Below are 18,924 nucleotides of genomic sequence, written 5' to 3'. Positions count from 1 at the left end.
AGTTTACAGCTATTGTCAGCTTTATGCAAGCCCCTTTTTCTACAGGTATATTAGTTAGATGGTATTCAGAGTAAAACATGATCAGTTTAACCAAGTAAATAGGATTACATAATGTATAGATGTGATTTCAACTGAAGAATTCACAGCTTACTAAAAAGACACCGACAGTAAAAGGATTTAAAAAGGTTAGATACAAAGACTTTTCTATAATATGTATGTGTAATTGGTGTTGACAGTACTTTGTATGCAGAACGACCCCTCCTCTATCCCAATTAATCTGGTTTTGGTATTGTAGTTTTTTTTTACAAGAGGTCTAATGAAAGGTCTAAGAGAGTTAGACCTCTCGCACATAATATCCCCCAAATACAACACAATTTGTATTTGTCTATGCATAGCCTGCTTAACAAATAAAGAAAATACATATGTACATTACAGTTACAACAATGATTTATGATAATCTCAGTTTTCTTAACCTTCATCAAATATGCATTTTCAGTTTGTGGCAATGGGAATGGTTATTATTCAATAACATTATTGTTCTAATTAAATCAGAAGACATTTTGAAATGGATGTATTGAGAATTATTATTCAAGTTTATTTTTTTACGTGAATAAATGGGGTTTGATATCCCAACAGTCATAAGTACTAAAGCTGATTTCAACTAAATTGATCATTGTAATGCCAAAACATAACAATATGGGAAACCACCATACGGTGAAAAATATAAGTTACAGTATGTTCTATGTTAGTGTTATAAAGTGCATATTATAAAGACATTTATTGGTTATCGTGGCACAAATGATCACCCTTATGTTTGCATATTGCTCTGTTTATCAGCAACTGTACGAATATAACCACATACTGCATCTACATTTTTGTGCCACATGGGTCTGGACTAACATACATCTTCTCTACAGTAAAACTCACAGAAATGATTGATTCTGTTGAGACAAACACTCACAAGAAAAAGGGGAGGATATAAAACAGCTGTATTTACTGAATATAAAGCACCCTTGCTGCTTATATGTCAAATGGTGCCATAGTGTGTGCCACTGTCACCACGGGTACCTAAGTGAATTAATATCATCTGTCACCACTACCTACATGCTCCCTGGTCCCACCCACCCAAGGAAGTGCAGCAGCTCCCCAGGCGAACACATTCCCTCCTTTCCACTTCATCTGTCACAACACACACACACACACACACACACACACACACACACACACACACACACACACACACACCAACACCACACACACACACACCACACCACACACACACACACACACACACACACACACACACACACACACACACACACACACACACACACACACACACACCACACACACAACACAACACATAACACACACACACACACACACACACACACACACACACACACACACACCGACACACACACACACACACACACCACACACACACACACACCCACACACACACCACACACACACACACCACACACACACACACACACACACACACCCACACACACACACACACACGCTGTCTAAATGGCAAACTGACGCCTATTTCATCTGTCACAGTTCTAAGCACATGCACACACACCTTTCTGACTTTGTGAGTGACAAGCATGGCAATATCAAACCATATTCCTCATGGCTGCCATTGCAGAGGCGGAGGAAAAATAACTTTGCTAAAGTAGCCCAACGCGGGGACAAAGGGAGAGATTAATCAGCTAAAGAAAAGGGGGTTAGGAAGAGAAATGAATATCGCAAACCGTTGACAAGTTCATAAATCTTAAGTACAGATGGGAAACATGTGGCAACAGAGACGCCGTTTATTTTTGTCGGTGACGTAAAACAACTCCCATTGGACTTAAAAGCAGGAAATCAACTATGTATATTTTATCACGCCTCATTTAATGTCGTTATTTATTTAATCCTGTTGAGACCGATGGAGGAAACTAATCATCTGAAATGTGCAATTTAGTTGCTAAACATCAGATCGTGTTTGTTGACATTTTTTAAATAATACTGTCACATGGTTCCATTGCACAATAGTGCTTGATTTTATCTCAAAAGTTGTGTTTTGTGATTACAAAAATGTCAGTCTGATAATGATCCACAATAAATCTGGATTTCTAACCACTGTTGTGTTGGTGTGACCGCCACAATAATATTGAACCTTTTCAATACTTACCAAATGTTCATCCATGTCACGTGTTTTGCTGTGTTATTAAATGCAAACAACTCCAGGGTGCACTTTGCTGATTTGCAGTAGAAAGTGTGGAGGGTGATTGATTATAAGACGTTTTTCCTGCAGTTATTCCCTACAATCTTTTGCAGGTTGCAGACAGTTGCAGATCTGCTGTGCAATATTGTGCTCTGACATCTCTTCAATTAGAGACCACAGATGGACTAACATATCTGCTGCCTTCAGATATACAGAGACCAGTGCACAGTGAGGGAAAGGTCTTCAGTACAGGCTTCTAGCTATCATAAGTGACTGGTTGGAATCACTCATCAATATCTATTCTCTAATCCCGGCATTGATTATGTGTCAAGCGTTCGAAGAATGTAGAATAAAGTGGTATGACAAGGATTTATGCCTGCAGTTACAGGTTTAAATAAAAATCAGTATCTTGCTTTGAAGCTGTCCCCCTGCTGGCTCACCTGTCAGTCAAACATGAATATTGTCCCATACCTGCAAATGTTTGTGGGATGGGCATTCTTGTATTTTTTTAAATATTTTATTCTTCATGTTTACATACTAATACATTTGAAAATCCTTTGACATGATTTTTTACTATACAAGATTTGTTTTTTGCATTCATGAAAACATCAGTTTCGTCAAACCCGCACACAATAACAGATTAGCAATCTGGAAAGTAATAATAATAATAATAATATTCTCCCATGATTCTTTATTCATCTTTATTGACTATAGAAATCACTCACTTACAAACAAATAATTATTGAATACAGACAGAATGAGAACCAGGGATATTTTTGGGGAAAAATACTATAAACAAAGAGCATAGGCCTAAATGTTTTTTGAAGCCTTCTTATTTATTTGTGTGAGATCAAATATGTACTGTTAGGTTTCATTTATGTATTATATTAAACGTTCTTAAATAGCTATAGTGGAATTATTGAATGTAATACTTTGCTAAAATAATCATAATATAGATAATGCATTATTAGGGGTAGCCTACATTTCCCCCATGATGCCCTTGGTGTAATGTATCGCGTGAGGTCAAGTGAGGCCAGAAACAGTTAATAGGGCGGGTTTGACTTCAGACGTTACCAGCGTTCTAAGATAAACAAAATTAACCTTTTCACCAAACGACAAAATAAACAAAGACAATTTAGTTGCCTGCAAAAAATAACATGCGTTATTTAAACATGCCACCACCAGGTGCAGCTAGCAACAGTACTAACGTTAGCATAGGCAACCACACGAAGTAGCCTCCGCAAAGCCAGACAGCAAAAACAAATAAACAAGACGAGGCGACGAGGGATAACAAACAGAAGGAAGAGACTGGAGAAACACATTTGGAGACTGTGTTTGTGACAGAAACTGACAATAAACAACAACAAGCCTTGGGAAGTGGATAACCGGAGCAGAGAGGCAACTGAAGCAAGAGGAGCAACATGTGTGGTGACAGAAGATGAAAGGTAAGGTTAAAGTTATTTTACATTGTGGCTGTGCAATGCTATTTTTGAAGACCGTATTGTTATGTGCAATGTGGTTGCACTTGCTCATGTTATATGAAGACGCAATTGATACATTGTGGCTGTGCAGCGCTGTTATACACTCCGTGCAGTGGTTCTTTTCCACTTTGATATGTGCTCTTAACAGTGCATCATGACTTTGTTTACCTTGTGCTTCAAACTGTGGAGGAAACTTCTGTGTAGCAATGCAGTGGGAGTCACCGACTCATGAAGGAGACACGGGACGAGCAGGAGTTCTGATGTCAAACACTGAGATTTAATACAAGCATCGGCCGGAGAAATTCACATCACAAGTCACACAGTCAAAGGTTCTGACTGCACGGGTGGTTTGCCATGTCAAATCTGATCAGCCTCGCATCTTGGTAGACCTTTTAACTAGTTTACAGAGAGTCAAATCCACATATTGGGGATGGGCGTAAACCATGGCGTAAACACATCTGCAGAGGAGATGTCTCTTACCTCATTCACACCAACGCAACTCTGGTTCAAGATCCGTGCTAGAGCTTTTTAGGTTCAGAACCGGTTCTTCGGTTTAGCTCTGGCTCTTTTCACACAGCCAGAGTCCGACTGGTGCTGCGTCATTGCGTCATCGTTTGCGTCACGACGTAACCGTTTGCGTGCCTGCTTCAGCCAAACCGTGCGGATGAAATCAGTTGCATTAATTTCTTATGGCTCTATCTGCAGCTTTTCCGGAGTCATTTCTGTGGTTTAGTTATATTCTTATAAAAAAGTGTACTCGTGTCAATAATTTTTTTTTAAAAACACAACTGCTTCCGAGGTCGGTCTTATTTCTTAAGGTGGACTGAACCATGAGTGTGGAGTAACGTTGTATCTTTCATTTAAATGAACTGTAACCTTCACCCAGGTATGTAACAGCTGTTCTCAAATGAACAAGTGAAGTGAAGTTTAATATTTATAGTTTTATAGATTTATAACGAGTTATAATCTCTGGAGTTTATAAACTAGCGTTCTCACACTCGCAAAACCCTCCCTATGCCCTGTAGGTCAAGCTGTAAAACCTAGTATCAACATACGACTGCATCAACACATTCCTTACGGGAGATTAGAAGCAGGGATGGTCGTACATGTCAACACACAAAATAAAGTTAAATGGCTAAGGAGTAAAGACAACATTAATCCCTAACACAAACTATAGTTATCTCAAATTAAGTGTGGAGAAAAAGTAGTAAATAACTATAGTCAAGATAGGTTGTTAATTAAATGCACGCATATTAAAAAAAGTTAATTCACCTCATATTGTCTGTGTCTTGGCCAGAAAGTTGCACTTGAACACAACAGCAAACTAATATGCACCTTCTGCGATTGCATGAGAAAAAATACCTCTCCGAGTCCATACCAGCAGATGGGTATCATGGGGGTAGTCAGTATTTGTCATTCAAAAAGGCCAACCAGACATTTGTTATCGGTGTGTCATGGCCTTTTTCCAGCCCCGGGACAATCATTGTTGTTGAGCATTTCTGCACATAATCATTGGCTATAATGAACAGGTTGTTTGCATTGAGGGAGTGTGCGTCAGTATGACATAATCCCTGAGTTTTTCAGCACTTCTGCTCATGTGTCACATCCCTGCACTCTGGGGTGTCCCTTACACTCATTACTGTTTGTGTACAGCTCCCCAATTTTCTGTGCAAATTCAATATATCTTGTCACAGCTGGAAAGCCGTGGCAAGCATAGCTACAGTACAGCTAATGATCTGCGGGAAATACTGTGAGCATGCTGGCAACATAAGTGGGGGGAAATGTCAAGCTGTATTTTCCTAAAACTTTTGTTTTTACAACAAAATAACCATGGAATCATTACCTTTTGTGTATTTATCACAGGCAGCATGTATATATATAGTTATTTAAATCTTGGGTATTTTTGCATTAGTATACTTAGTTATTCCTTCCTTGTGCTTTTACAGCCAGCATTTGTAGTTCACTTAGATGACTCAAGTTGGATTTTGGAATTACTTTGATGTGATTATTCTGTTTGAAGCCCTGCTGCTGCTGTGTTTGCAGCTGGCTGCTTTTCAACAGTCACGTCTTTTAAATAGAGCTATTATTTAACAAATTCAGCTCAGCTACAAGTTAATGGGCTGAGATGGATAACAGTGTAGCAGGTAAATTAATTAGGAAGGCGGCGGAATTGGTTTTTTAAATAGAAATACAGTTTGGATAAAGTCCACCGGGAAACTGTTATAGTGATTCTGACCATGAGAACTGACTCCTTCATCTGCAGTACTGCCAAGTGAGCAAACAATAAATATGGAATTAATCAATGCCAAAACTGTTAAATTGCTTGTAAATTAAGTCTCACTATTGATTCAAAATTCATATCCGTGTTTACTCTGACTCTGTAATTGTTGTTTTCGGGAAGTAAGGTGCTTCTCATTTCCACACTCCAGCACAAACTGTAACAAACAAGTTATTCTGAGGTCGTCTCGTCTCACACATTCAAATTATCGATACGTCCACCCACCTTTTAAACCGCTCATCCTGTTCAGGGCTACATCATCCTATCCCATTGGGTGAGAGGTAGAGTACACTATTATAGGGCTAACACGTACAGACAGACAACCATTCACACCCCACAGTCACACATACGGGCAGTTCTCCGCTTCACTTCATCTGCATGTCTTTGGACTGGGGGAGGAGACAGTAGGGCAGGGTTCCCCAATTATATTTACCAAAGGGCCAATTTTTGTCAAGCATGACAAACTAAGGGCCAAAATGTTATGTGTCACTAAAAGTTGTTTTACACTATGTGCAGATCTTACCTCTATTATAATTGTTGTAGTAGTGGCAGTAGTAATTAAACAAACCCTATATTGAGAGTAAAGGAAAAATGCATCCTTGAAACAAAATTAGACCGAAATCAAATATTTATTAACACTAATAATAAATAAATGCTTTAACAAATACAAATGATTTTGCCGTGGTCTGATGGGGCATAACAATAAAACAGGTCCACATCCAATTCAGCAAACACTGTAACACCCACACTGGGAAAGACAGGAAGACAGAGAGAGAGTTTCAGTTAGTTACTTTTATAATGTCATACCAAAATACACCGCATTATTAGTTTTAACATTTTTAAATATGTGTACCAAACTATATCAGGCTGTAAATAATAAATAGTATTGGGTTTTTTTAACTTTATTTGTAATATATTATTTTAATGTTGTATTCAATTTGACCAGTTTGTGGGCTGTTGTTAAAAGCCCTGCATTATCCAAGGTTTTTGCTCTCTCATCAATAATTTGTTTTTAATTATGCTGCATAGCATTTTATTTAGGAAATTAATGTATAGATAAAATATAACTATAAAATGGTTATTTTTGTCTTAATAATTATTATTCCACAATAGAATTGACAAATTGCAAAAATAAATTGATGTTGTTCACTCACCAATCAGTGAGAGAAGTGAGAGCGGCGGGATGAGGCAACCTGTCTGATGTCGGGCTTGTATTCTGTTGTGGCAATCCTGAGGCACTGTCCAAGATGTGCACTAGAGAGTCTGTTCCTGTCCTGGCTTTTGATAGCATTCATTGAAGAAAATCCTGATTCGCAGATATATGTTGAGGGGAACATTGTGAGTAGGAACATAGCAATAGCTCTGGTGTTTTTGAAACGAGCTTGGGGAACCACGTTGATCCAAAAGTTGCATCCTTGTGTTGAGCTTTCAGCAACTCAGAGCTTCCTATCTCTAAGACCTCCATCTGAAGAGCTCCCTCTTCTATGGAAGGCACCAGCCTTTTGGCCTCTCCAGTCCACTGCCCGTCTGATGACACAGAGAACGGCTGTCTGAGGAAGAGGAGGATGTCACCTGAGATTTTAGGGGAGCTTTCAAATCGCTCCTTGAATTTTTCCACACAGTTTTGCGCACACCACTGATTTGTGAATGATGCAGTGAAATGTCAGAAGCGCCGGGTTAACGGCGGAAAGCCTGCTTACCAAGCCTTTGTGCTTTCCAGCCATCGACGGAGCCCCGTCGGTTACTACAGAGACGATTTGACTCGCATTCAAACTATTCTTTTCGAAGAACTGTGTCAGCTCGTGCAAGATTATTTCCCCGGCCGTGCGCCCGGGCAGAGTAAGCAAACACAGCAGCTCTTCCCGGAATATCTTCCCATCAAAAAAAATTGTACGAACACAGACAGCTGTTCCATGTCGGTTCGATCACAGGACGAGTCTATGGCTAGGGCAGGGGTCTGCAACCTTTTTGACCCAAAGAGCCATTTTGCTCCTTTTTCCAAAACATTTTTTTGTCTGGAGCCGCAAAACATATTTCATAGTTTTTTATTGTTATATCAGACAAAAACTACAGTTTTTTTGCATTTATTAGGCTATTTATTACATGATATAAAACTGTTAACCTCTAATAAGAAACAAATAACTCTTATAAGGAGAATTACATATAATACACAGGCCTACTTTAAAATAAATTAAACACAGCACTTAGGGAGTCCTCTGCACATTTGAAGGAAAATGTGCATTATCCATTATTAAAATGGGCCCACTTTGAAATAAATAAAATATATAGCTGCACCCTAAAAAGAGTTAAAGGTAGGGTAGGTAAGAATGGAGAAACCAGCTCGAGTGCGCTAGAATTTGAAAGTACACAACCGGAAAAAATATGCCTCTTCCTTCAGACTTCCTTACAGAGCCACTCCTCCAACACACACGAATGCGCACATGACCAATGAGGGCACGAGATAAGTTTGTGCACAGATGGAAGGCTGACAGGCAGGTAGGCCATCCAGTTATTTTAGCCGGGCCGACTCAGATGATTGGTCGTGCTTTTTATAGTACTACGGCTTCCAGAGATACATTTTTGTATGTATTTATTGTCAAAGCATTTAATATATTCATTGCTATCGGGACGTTAAGAGCATTCCATGGAATATAACAAAGTGTTTTCCACACTAGTGGAAAAGGGAACTTTAGATGTGTATCTGAAGTTGAGAAAACTTCCAAAGGAGAAAGTATCATAGAATGATAGATGGAAGTTTACTATAGGCCAGAATAATAACTATTTTGCATCTCTCGTTACAGAGGATGGCTCGCTACTTCACAAAAGAAGAACTACAGCAAGCGCTAAAACAAAAATATTGACACACCCACAACAACAGAAAATGAACAAGCACCTTTTAACCAGGGAGAAATAATAGCACCTGCATCCATCTCAAGAGGGACAATTCTCCTCTCTGGGGACACCGCAGGCAATAGTGTATACCTAGCGGTTCTAAAGAGAACTGATTCAAAATTCACTAAGGCTAACTGGCAAAACTATATCCCTGTATATCCCTGTGTGTTATGCAGGAAACTATGCTTTAACCTTTTGTGGAAAGGAAAAAGGTCAGAAATAAATAAACAAGCATTCCCAATGCCAGCACCATCTAAAGATGTGAAACTCAGTGGACAGTTCAAAGTAACCGTCTGTTCAGGGTGTTTTGAAAACGGCATACTATGGTACAATGTTTCAAGATATGATCATCAGGGAAACCCTACTGGGTGTGGATGCTACAAAACCAACTACGGTTTTGTATGTTGCAATAAACTCATAGCCCCGGTGGTATACACTGCGTTCGCAAAGAGTTTAAAGAGCCTGTGACAGCATCCCAACAACTGTTGTGCAATGAAATATTGGGCTACTAGTAATCTCGAACCGTCAGTTTAAAAAAGAAAAAGCGATACCGTTCCGTTAAATATCAATAATTTCGAACATCGCGGGAAATTCCTTCGACTCATTTTGAAGTTTTGGGGGAAGCCGGAAGTGACGTCAATGCGGGAACGCTTCACTGTGCGGCGAGAGAGCCAAACACGGACAAAGTGTGTTGTCATGCGTAGAAATGGTGAATTACTGAGTTTAGGCACGTTAATAACGTTTTAATGAAGTTGACTACAGTATATTCATATTTGTCAGTGCTTTCATGTCAATTCGGCGAACATAAACATAAATGATCGTGGTGAAGATGATGATTACATTAGGATTAAAAATCGATAGTGAGAGCTACTGAATTTCCTCCCGTAGGATGTGATATAAAAACAAATCGATTATTTTTGTAGTTGTAAACTCAATTGGATGAAACTACATTTATTAGTGCTTTCGTGTCAATTTGGCGAACATATGATAGATTAAATGATCGTGAGAATGATGATTAAAAATCGTTTGTTTGTGCCGGTCTGCATTTCCTGATGAGAAAACAAACCGATGCTTTTTGTAGTTGTAGTACACCAACATGGATTAAACGTGTGTTTTTTTCACCACAATGTTGGGGAAATTAATGGATAAAATGCACGGATTATTATTATTATTATTATTCCCACTCCGATCGGGACACTAGGTCCACCGTTTCCCCGCAGCGAGGCTCCCCCCGTTGACAGTTTACGTGGGCTGGGTGCAGTCGCCGACTGGCCATCGGGACGAATCCCGATGGGCCGGTACCGAAGTGGGCCGGTCGGATAAATCACTAGCACATCCCCCATAGGCGGCGCATGAGGCTCAGGTTTGGGAAGGCTAAATAACTTTTTTTACGCCTCCGGCGTCTATAGAAAAGAGATCAACTCAGTGTGCGGAGTTTAAATCTCTCAAGTCATATTACAGGATAAAGGAAATACAGTTTAAACTGCCGTAGGCCTATGCAGAGAAGACGCCGACGTGTCGCACTTATCATTCATATTACATCATCAATCAGATCATCGATCATATAATATCATAATATATCATATATTTCCTTATCTGCCGTGTCTGGCCGTGCAACACTTACAGTGTCACATACTGTATGCAGAAGTATTATTTTTAGCAACACATTATGTTGACGAAACACTCGAGTCAAATGTAATTAAAGTCAGATCCACTCGTGTCTTAGACGTGAACGCGCTCTCAGCTGGTGAGAGAAACCCTGGCTTGATTTACCGAGTTGATAACCAGCGTCGTAGGACCGCTTAGCGAGATCTCGTTTGTTAGTTTGTTGTTGTTAGTTTGTTTGTTACTCAAACATATCCAGGGTATGTTGAACTGGCTTCGCAGTACAGGGCACAGGTGGCTGGCAGCGCTAATGTCAAAGACACAGACATTGCATTATATTTGTATTTTACCAGGATGCAGTGACACAAATATTTACATATTTACATTTACTATCTACAGCACCCGCCGCCCCTGACATCCCCCACTCCCCCCGTTGACAATTTACTAGCGGTACCGAAGTGGGCCGGTCGAGAGTCCCGGGATGATTTTTAGTCCCATTCCACCACTGGCTACATGACCGTATGATCACCCATATTGTCGCACCTAATTCCTAAACTTCTAACAGATACAACATAAACCGATCCTTCAGCCTCATATGAGCTCTCAGACACGTTCAAAATTAAACTGTCTGAGCTGTCTGAGCTTGCTGCTGTGTGCACCATCGTGCGTTTACATGCAGATGCTGGGATCCTGAACGGTGCAGCTGGAGCGCTGTGCCCGCAATGACGTCACACGTAATTTGGCGGGACTTGAAGAATCCCCGAGAAGATCCAGGAAATGGTCAACATTGAAGGGCAGATTAATGGTTATCAAAGTACAAATATCCAAAATCAGTTCAGTAACGGTTTTCAAGGGGACAATATTTACTCAAATTGATGGGTTTGGATGATGGGGGAAACTCGTGTCACAGGCTCTTTAAGGGCAGGTAGATTCCTGAGGGGAATAGAAATACCACAACAGATAGAACGCCAAGGGAAAGGATATGCGGAAAGCTACTCTACCCGATGGTCAAATTATGGAAAGCATGGGGATGTTCAAACACTAGGTAAAACAATCACTCAAGCACTACGCATGGGAAACACTAGTCTTGAGGAATGGGAATCAACCAAGGAATGGGAAACTAGGACTCATAAGATGAGGACAAGAATAAAAGGAATTTTCTCTATAAAAGGGCCAGATGAGAAACCACAGTGGGAATCAATGAACAGTGATGAGGAAACACAGCCCCTACAGATGGACTGGGTGACAACAGGTACTCAGAGTAGATCCTGAAAAAGAAACAATGATTAGTACCTCAATCACTCAAATCAAAGTTCTGACTTCCCAAGGCATAGGAGAAATGGAGATCCACCGCTCAAAGTATGAGCTAAAAGACAAAACCGAAGTCCTACAACCAGACATGAAAACATTAAAGCCAGGAGAGAAAAGGGGAAATGTTAATAAAGATAAAAGAATAAGGTACTGGAAACCTACAGGGGTTCTGATAGGACAGACATGTCAGTTAACTCTGGACAAAATCCACAACCCCCCAGTGCTGCATCTCTCCCTGCTAGAGAAAGATACAGATGTAGAAACACCTCCGCAAAGAAGGAAGGGCAGAAAAGAGGAACACCAGGTTAAGAAACACTAACCCCCCTTCTTGTGTTCAACAGGAACAAGGACGGAAGGGTAGGAAAGTGAAGAGGAGGCCCGAGCCCTGACTGGAGGGGAACAAATAGAATATAGCAATCAACCTTTACTAAAGAAACACGGGAGGAAATACCTTCATACCTCCCTAGCATCAATGATAAAAAATTAGGCCTCATTGTTGCAATGACAATTATAGTAGTAATAGCATGATGTTTCCACCCCCATGTTTCACAGTAGGTGTTCTTTGGATGCAACTCAGCATTCTTTCTCCTCCAAACACGTCTAGTTGAGTTTTTACCAAAAAGTTCTATTTTGGTTTCATCTGACCATATGACATTCTCCCAATCCTCTTCTGGATCATCTAAATGCTCTCTAGCAAACTTCAGACGGGCCTGGACATGTACTGGCTTAAGCAGGGGGACACGTCTGGCACTGCAGGATTTGAGTCCCTGGTGGCGTAGTGTGTTACTGATGGTAGCCTTTGTTACTTTGGTCCCAGCTCTCTGCAGGTCATTGACTAGGTCCCCCCGTGTGGTTCTGGGATTTTTGCTAACCGTCTCTTCTTGTGATCATTTTGACCCCACAGGGTGAGATCTTGCGTGGAGCCCCAGATCGAGGGAGATTATCAGTGGTCTTGTATGTCTTCCATTTTCTAATAATTGCTCCCACAGTTGATTTCTTCACACCAAGCTGCTTACCTATTGCAGATTCAGTCTTCCCAGCCTGGTGCAGGTCTACAATTTTGTTTCTGGTGTCCTTTGACAGCTCTTTGGTCTTGGCCATAGTGGAGTTTGGAGTGTGACTGTTTGAGGTTGTGGACAGGTGTCTTTTATACTGATAACAAGTTCAAACAGGTGCCATTAATACAGTTAACGAGTGGAGGACAGAGGAGGCTCTTAAAGAAGAAGTTACAGGTCTGTGAGAGCCAGAAATCTTGTTTGTTTGTAGGTGACCAAATACTTATTTTACCGAGGAATTTACCAATTCATTCATTAAAAAATCCTACAATGTGATTTCCTGGATTCTTTACCCCCATTCTGTCTCTCATAGTTGAAGTGTACCTAGGATGAAAATTACAGGCCTCTCTCATCTTTCTAAGTGGGAGAACTTGCACAATTGGTGGCTGACTAAATACTTTTTTGCCCCACTGTATACCTTAGTAAACCTAATGAACAACCCCCCGGCAAAGAATGTGCATACATTGAAGAATTGGATCAAAGGACTAAAATATGGGTATAGACACGAAATAAACTCTCATTGGAAAAAAGGGGATTTCTATTATTCATATGACTATGGAGGTAGCACTGTGACGGCATATGAGGCTGCCATATTTGATGCAAAAGTGATAGGGAGACGAACATTCCTGGACATACCCCAGAAAGAAGGACAGCCCCAATAGATCCTTTTGAAGCATGTATAGCATCCCCTAGATTCCTTAATGGCACAAACATTGCAAATTAAGGTTCATTTATATGGCGGTCAGAATTTACTGAAAGAACGGCCACCAAAGACATAAGAACGGGAAGATATGTTGCGGTAACCAGGGCAAGGATGGATAGACTCATAGTGTTTGACTCTGACAAATATCCCTCCCTTAGCCCCCACAGAACAACGTTAGGTGGAAGAGCGGCTCTATTTCTGAGCCTGTGTAAAACACCAGAGGCCCCTGTAATTCTTAAAGGAAATGTGAAGCAGTAGCCGCAGGAACAAATGTGGGGCCTGGCGCCAATTACGCCAATGTCAAGACAGAGCCTCGCACTACTCCCATCAGTTATGGAAATCGCAGAAATAGATTGGTCAAACACATACCCCAATGGTGAATAACACCCCTTTTGGAAAATACATCATAAAGGAATGTGTACACCATATTGGACTACCAGAGACGGAAGTAATGATTTTACTCTATCCAATGTACTATGGAGAACCGGTCAAAGTTTTATGAAAGTAGCAACAGAGGCTGGAAAAGGAGTAGTGATGGTAGCCAAGGCAGGTTATGATAATGTGGTCAAACCTGTAGTTGAAATGGTATTTTCAATCGTGCAAAAAGTGGCACTAGGACTATTCGTGGGTGTATTAATAGGAATAGTAATATTGTATTTCTTCTGCAAAATGTTCGGCAGCAGAATCTGCAGCAGTATGTGTAGACGGAAAAATAAATATGAAGTAAGGGGCAAACCCCGAAGCCCCCGAGATTAGCAAGAAAACGGGGAAATTAGAAAGAGGAAGAAAGGAGGAGGAGACTCAGTATAAAGATAAGGTCGGGAGAGTTGAGGAGCACAGAAAAGCCAAGACAACTGAGGAGACAGCTGAGAAACCACAAAACCCAGAAAAACAGCTGGCAGGAGAATGCAAAATCAAACGCAACGAATGAACATCACCGGCAATACAGGCAGCCACATAGACATCACTGTGGTAAGGCAACTACTTACTGCATTAGGATACGTGTGCATGTCAAGTGTAATTACCTCTTTTTGTTATCAGAGCGTGGCAAAATGGTTGTTTGCAGCAGTAATTTATAGCTTGGTGAATATTGAGAGATGGTTTGCGACGGGGAAAAGGAATGCATCAGGCAGCCTAATATTCATGTGCATGGGGCAAAAGAAGCTACAACTACCCTTATGGAGCCCAGTAAATTACAGGTTGTATGTGGTATCATGTACTTGCTATCTGTTTGAATATTATCTGAGACCCGTCTGGTTGGTGGATGTCTGTTTCACCCTGATAATAGGGTCGACCGTTATCACCTACCTGATATGGGCAGCGAACAGATGCAAGCACAAGAGAAGCAAACGGCGTCTCTATGTATTTCTTAAACAGGGGTTAGGCTTAGCCCTCGTGGTAATCACACTGAATAACCTAGGACAGCCGGGAGTAACTTGTATGATCTGCTATGTATATTTTACAGAAGGAAGATCTGCAGGGAGGCGTACTCCAGTCAGTATATCATCAACATAAGCTTAACCTCCACAGTTCATCAGGGAAAATAAATATCTGTCCCTGCTGTGATACAGAGGGAACAATACAAGTGTTCACTAAACCAGGAAGCTCAGAAGAAATAATACAAATTGTACAAAGAAAGCAAACTACCTGGAAACCAGAATGGCAGACAACGATACACTTGGAATCAAACCAAACCGGGACCAGTGGGTCCCCATTGATTGCGATGATGGGATTGAAGATAGCTTGCACATCTTCCGGCGCAAACTGAAAACTCATCTCTTTCGACTCCACTTCGAGCGTTAGAACTATTAACGAAGCACTTTTATACTAATAAAGGACTGGCTTACCTAAAGCCAGTTGATTAGCACTTGAAATGTTTGGCTCTATGAAACCTGATGTACTTATATGATTCTGTTTTCTTCAAGGTTGTGTCTTCCTGGTCGAATGTACTTATTGTAAGTCGCTTTGGATAAAAGTGTCAGCTAAATGCAATGTAATGTAATGTAATGAACCTCGGGGCGAGGGAACCAAACAAATCTGGACCCCAGAGCTACTGGCAGATGGAGAACCAGGATCATTGCCATCTTTCCTGTCCTCCCCTCATACCCTTGAAGAAGGGGATATCTCCCATTATGTCGACAAACCTCAACATCAACTGGCCAACATTTCCACAGCCCTCAGTAACCAAAATTGTGGACGGACAGCTCGGGGGAAACAAGCCTGATAGACCCGGGAGCGCCAATCCACCCAGGATATCTAATGAAGTGGACCAATGTGATGAAGGGACTGACAGAAGGGAACCAGCAGGAAGAGACATTCCAAAACAACTTCAGCCCTTGGAGCTTTGGACCCTGGAGAAAATAGAACAAAGCGAGGAGGTACCCCTCATCACCCAAAAAATGATGGACCTTCAGAGGCAACCCTATCACCCAGACTTAGACCCCGTCTCTCCTCGATCAGGTCAACACACTGGCTCAATCCACAAGCCAGGCACCAACTGATGGAGGAAAAAGGAGCAGAGGTGGGAAAACCTGTTTTGAATATCCGCCAAAAGAAACGAAGAAATACCAGAGGAAGGTCAAAAGCTCTAACAAAGGTGAGCCACCCAGTAAACAAATCCAAATTGATGGCCCTGGAACCAAGGCCCCAATACCCAAAACAATGCAAGACGCCGCAGCCCAACAACTAAAAGATATTGGCCAAACCCCCCACAAAGATGAAGAAAAGGTGAGCAAACAAGTCACCTCCAAATGCACAGATAAGACAAAAAAGCAATGTGACCCAGCGGACGCAAGACTGTGTGCGTCATGGGCAGGGGAGTATGTAGAGTCCCGCCAGGATGGGTGGTAGCCACATGGGAAGGCGACTACTTCATCTGCCCAAAAGAAAGATGTCCACCATACGGGAAATGGCTGGACAATGAAGAACCTCCCGTGCATATACAAGTACGGGATGCCTTGAAACCTCTGATGAAAAAGGTTTCAGAAGAAAATGATTTCCGAAGCCAGAACAACCCATTTGTTCTCCCAGGGAATGAGGACGGGGATGACTGGCGCCCGAATAATGACCAAACCATAGGAAGAATAGTGCTGTACACCCATAGTCCCACCGGAGGATACAGAAAGTGTGCCATCAGGTACTTTTCCGATCCACAGAACTGGGACACTCTCGCGGGATTCCACAATGGGACAAGAGGCCTCACCCAGTTGCCTTACATCTGGAAGTATGATGAAAACTGGCACCGAGTTCTGTTTGATCGCTCAGCAATGATGTGGCAGAATAAAGGTGACAAAGAATTAAACACAAGGGGGGGAATCAAAAGCCTCCAAGTGACATGTTTCAAAACCAACTCCGACAGCTCATATTTTGCTATCACTGACGATGGATGTGGTAACAAGTATATGCTGACAGACCCAAAGAGAGAGGGATGCTACGAAGAGGTCCGAGACAAATGTGGAAGTGCATGGGCCGGATGGGATGAAGCTTTCATAAGTGGTCATGATGGAAGAGTCTACACAGGTCACCCGGGAGACAGAAGTGTACCGGGAGGACGGGTACCAAGACCTAGGATGAAGTAGGAGTCGTGGCTACATGACACCAACTTGGACCTCTGACGTTACACGAAAGAAAGAAGAGAAGAAAATACATAGTTCCAAAGGAGGATGTTGAAGAGAGGAAGAAAATGGAACAATTTATTTTATTATATAAAGCTTAAATATGCTAAAAACTGTGTTAAAACTCTGAATGCCATAGTCATGTATCGTATAGTTTAATGCTTTAGCAATATAAACAGGATGTATAACAGAAATCCTGACATGGGTGCTCATAAAGACCCGTGTTGCAAAGTACGCAACTTTCTATGCACTTCCCATTTCGAGGAGAACATCTGTTATGTATTTCTTCGCTGAAAGTGAACAGTTAACCACAGCAACGAAGAAGGACACCTCTAAACGCACCAGCTTACACGCAAACCACGTGTCAAACCACGTGTCAGACCATGTGACAAGCCGCTGGAAAGAAGAGGATAAAATAATACTGAAGAAGCAGGAGAGCAGTTCCTCTTCGAACCCAGTTCGAACTTGAGCTCTCCAGCTTGTTTAGCAAGCAACGGAAGACGATCGTATTACTTACTGGTATTGAGGCAAAGATCTCGGATATAATAAGTATCTGGGCAAAAACGCATTTCATTTTTGATTGATGTGTGGTGTTGTAACTTGTGAAACTTTAATAAAACTACCTGTTCACATTTGTGAGAGGAAATTAAAGTCCATGTAGCCCTTCTGATTATTGTTGGATAAGTGACAATTCAGACCGCAATGTAACCTGTTTCCACGCAGCTTGAGTCCTGAGTCCAGTTTGATTCCAGTGTCCTGTTCCTTGGCTGAGGATCAATCCCTGATGGAGTCTTGCAGGGACACCAGAGAGAACAATAGGTAAGTCACACCTAAGATAACTCTGTTGCTGGATTCTATGTCATATTGGAGGTCGCCACGATCGGTTGATCTTAAATACGGCAGCAGTGCTTTACGGGTATTGAATCCCAAGGTTTCAGAGGTGTGTTCATTAAGGTCTGTGTTTAAAGTCTAAAGGGAAAAACTAACAGGGTAAACATTGATATGTGTAAAACTGATGATTGGAGGTAGTATAGAAAGAAGGGAGTTTGTCGGTACGTCGTGGTGGTGTGACACCTTTCATGCCCAGTCTGAGTAAAAACCGTAACCTTTTAACAAGAGCCACATAAACATGGGGGGGGGACATGGGAACTTCACATAGAAAACACTGAGGCTTTATTGGTGATGCAGTACTAAGGGTCAGATTAACTCACCAAGGTATCCTGTCCTCTGTTGAAGCTGCTCTCAAAGCATTGAGTATTTGTACTTCCAAAATACACACTACACATGGAATTCAACTTTACCTATTAAGTTTAATGGTTCAGTTTTGGTCATTAAAATAAAAGAATCACACAGTTTATTACAATCATTATAAAACATTCCATGTAATGACAATTTCATCAAAAAAACCTTCTAGATTTTTAAGTAGTGGATAATGTTGCTGTGCTAATTAATATGTATGATGTCTTACAGCCATATTCAGTACTATAGTTTTGCATATAACAACAGTTAAATGTATTAATTAAGACAATAATTACATTTGGTCTGCTTTTAATTTTTTTTTACTTCACCTCGCAGTTTTTAATTCCATTGGAACAAAGGTTTTATTTCAACAAAGTCCATAGCAGCCTGTATTATCTTAGATTTGCCTGAAAGGAGTGAAATAATATTAAAATATGTTTGAGCATAACGGCACAATGCTGTTCATTTGTATTGAGTATCCTTCGTCTTCTGTACAGTACGCTTGGTGGGGACATTAAAGTCAGTTTT

At 41.1% G+C, this 18,924-nt stretch overlaps 1 long non-coding RNA gene across 1 annotated transcript in view; it reads left to right on the top strand.

The window, feature by feature from the left end:
- The first annotated feature begins 3,422 nt into the window (after nucleotides 1-3,422).
- The window catches only part of LOC117552708, a 293,094-nt gene continuing 277,592 nt past the window's right edge, over nucleotides 3,423-18,924 (top strand). Inside the window, exons 1-2 of the long non-coding RNA XR_004570014.1 lie at nucleotides 3,423-3,663; nucleotides 17,881-17,976. This is a non-coding gene — a long non-coding RNA (uncharacterized LOC117552708). The remainder of the gene's footprint in view (nucleotides 3,664-17,880; nucleotides 17,977-18,924) is intronic.

The sequence above is a fragment of the Gymnodraco acuticeps genome, unplaced genomic scaffold, assembly GCF_902827175.1.
Source record: "Gymnodraco acuticeps unplaced genomic scaffold, fGymAcu1.1, whole genome shotgun sequence".
NCBI classification, from domain to species: domain Eukaryota; kingdom Metazoa; phylum Chordata; class Actinopteri; order Perciformes; family Bathydraconidae; genus Gymnodraco; species Gymnodraco acuticeps.
This window is presented reverse-complemented; position numbering and strand designations above follow the sequence as displayed.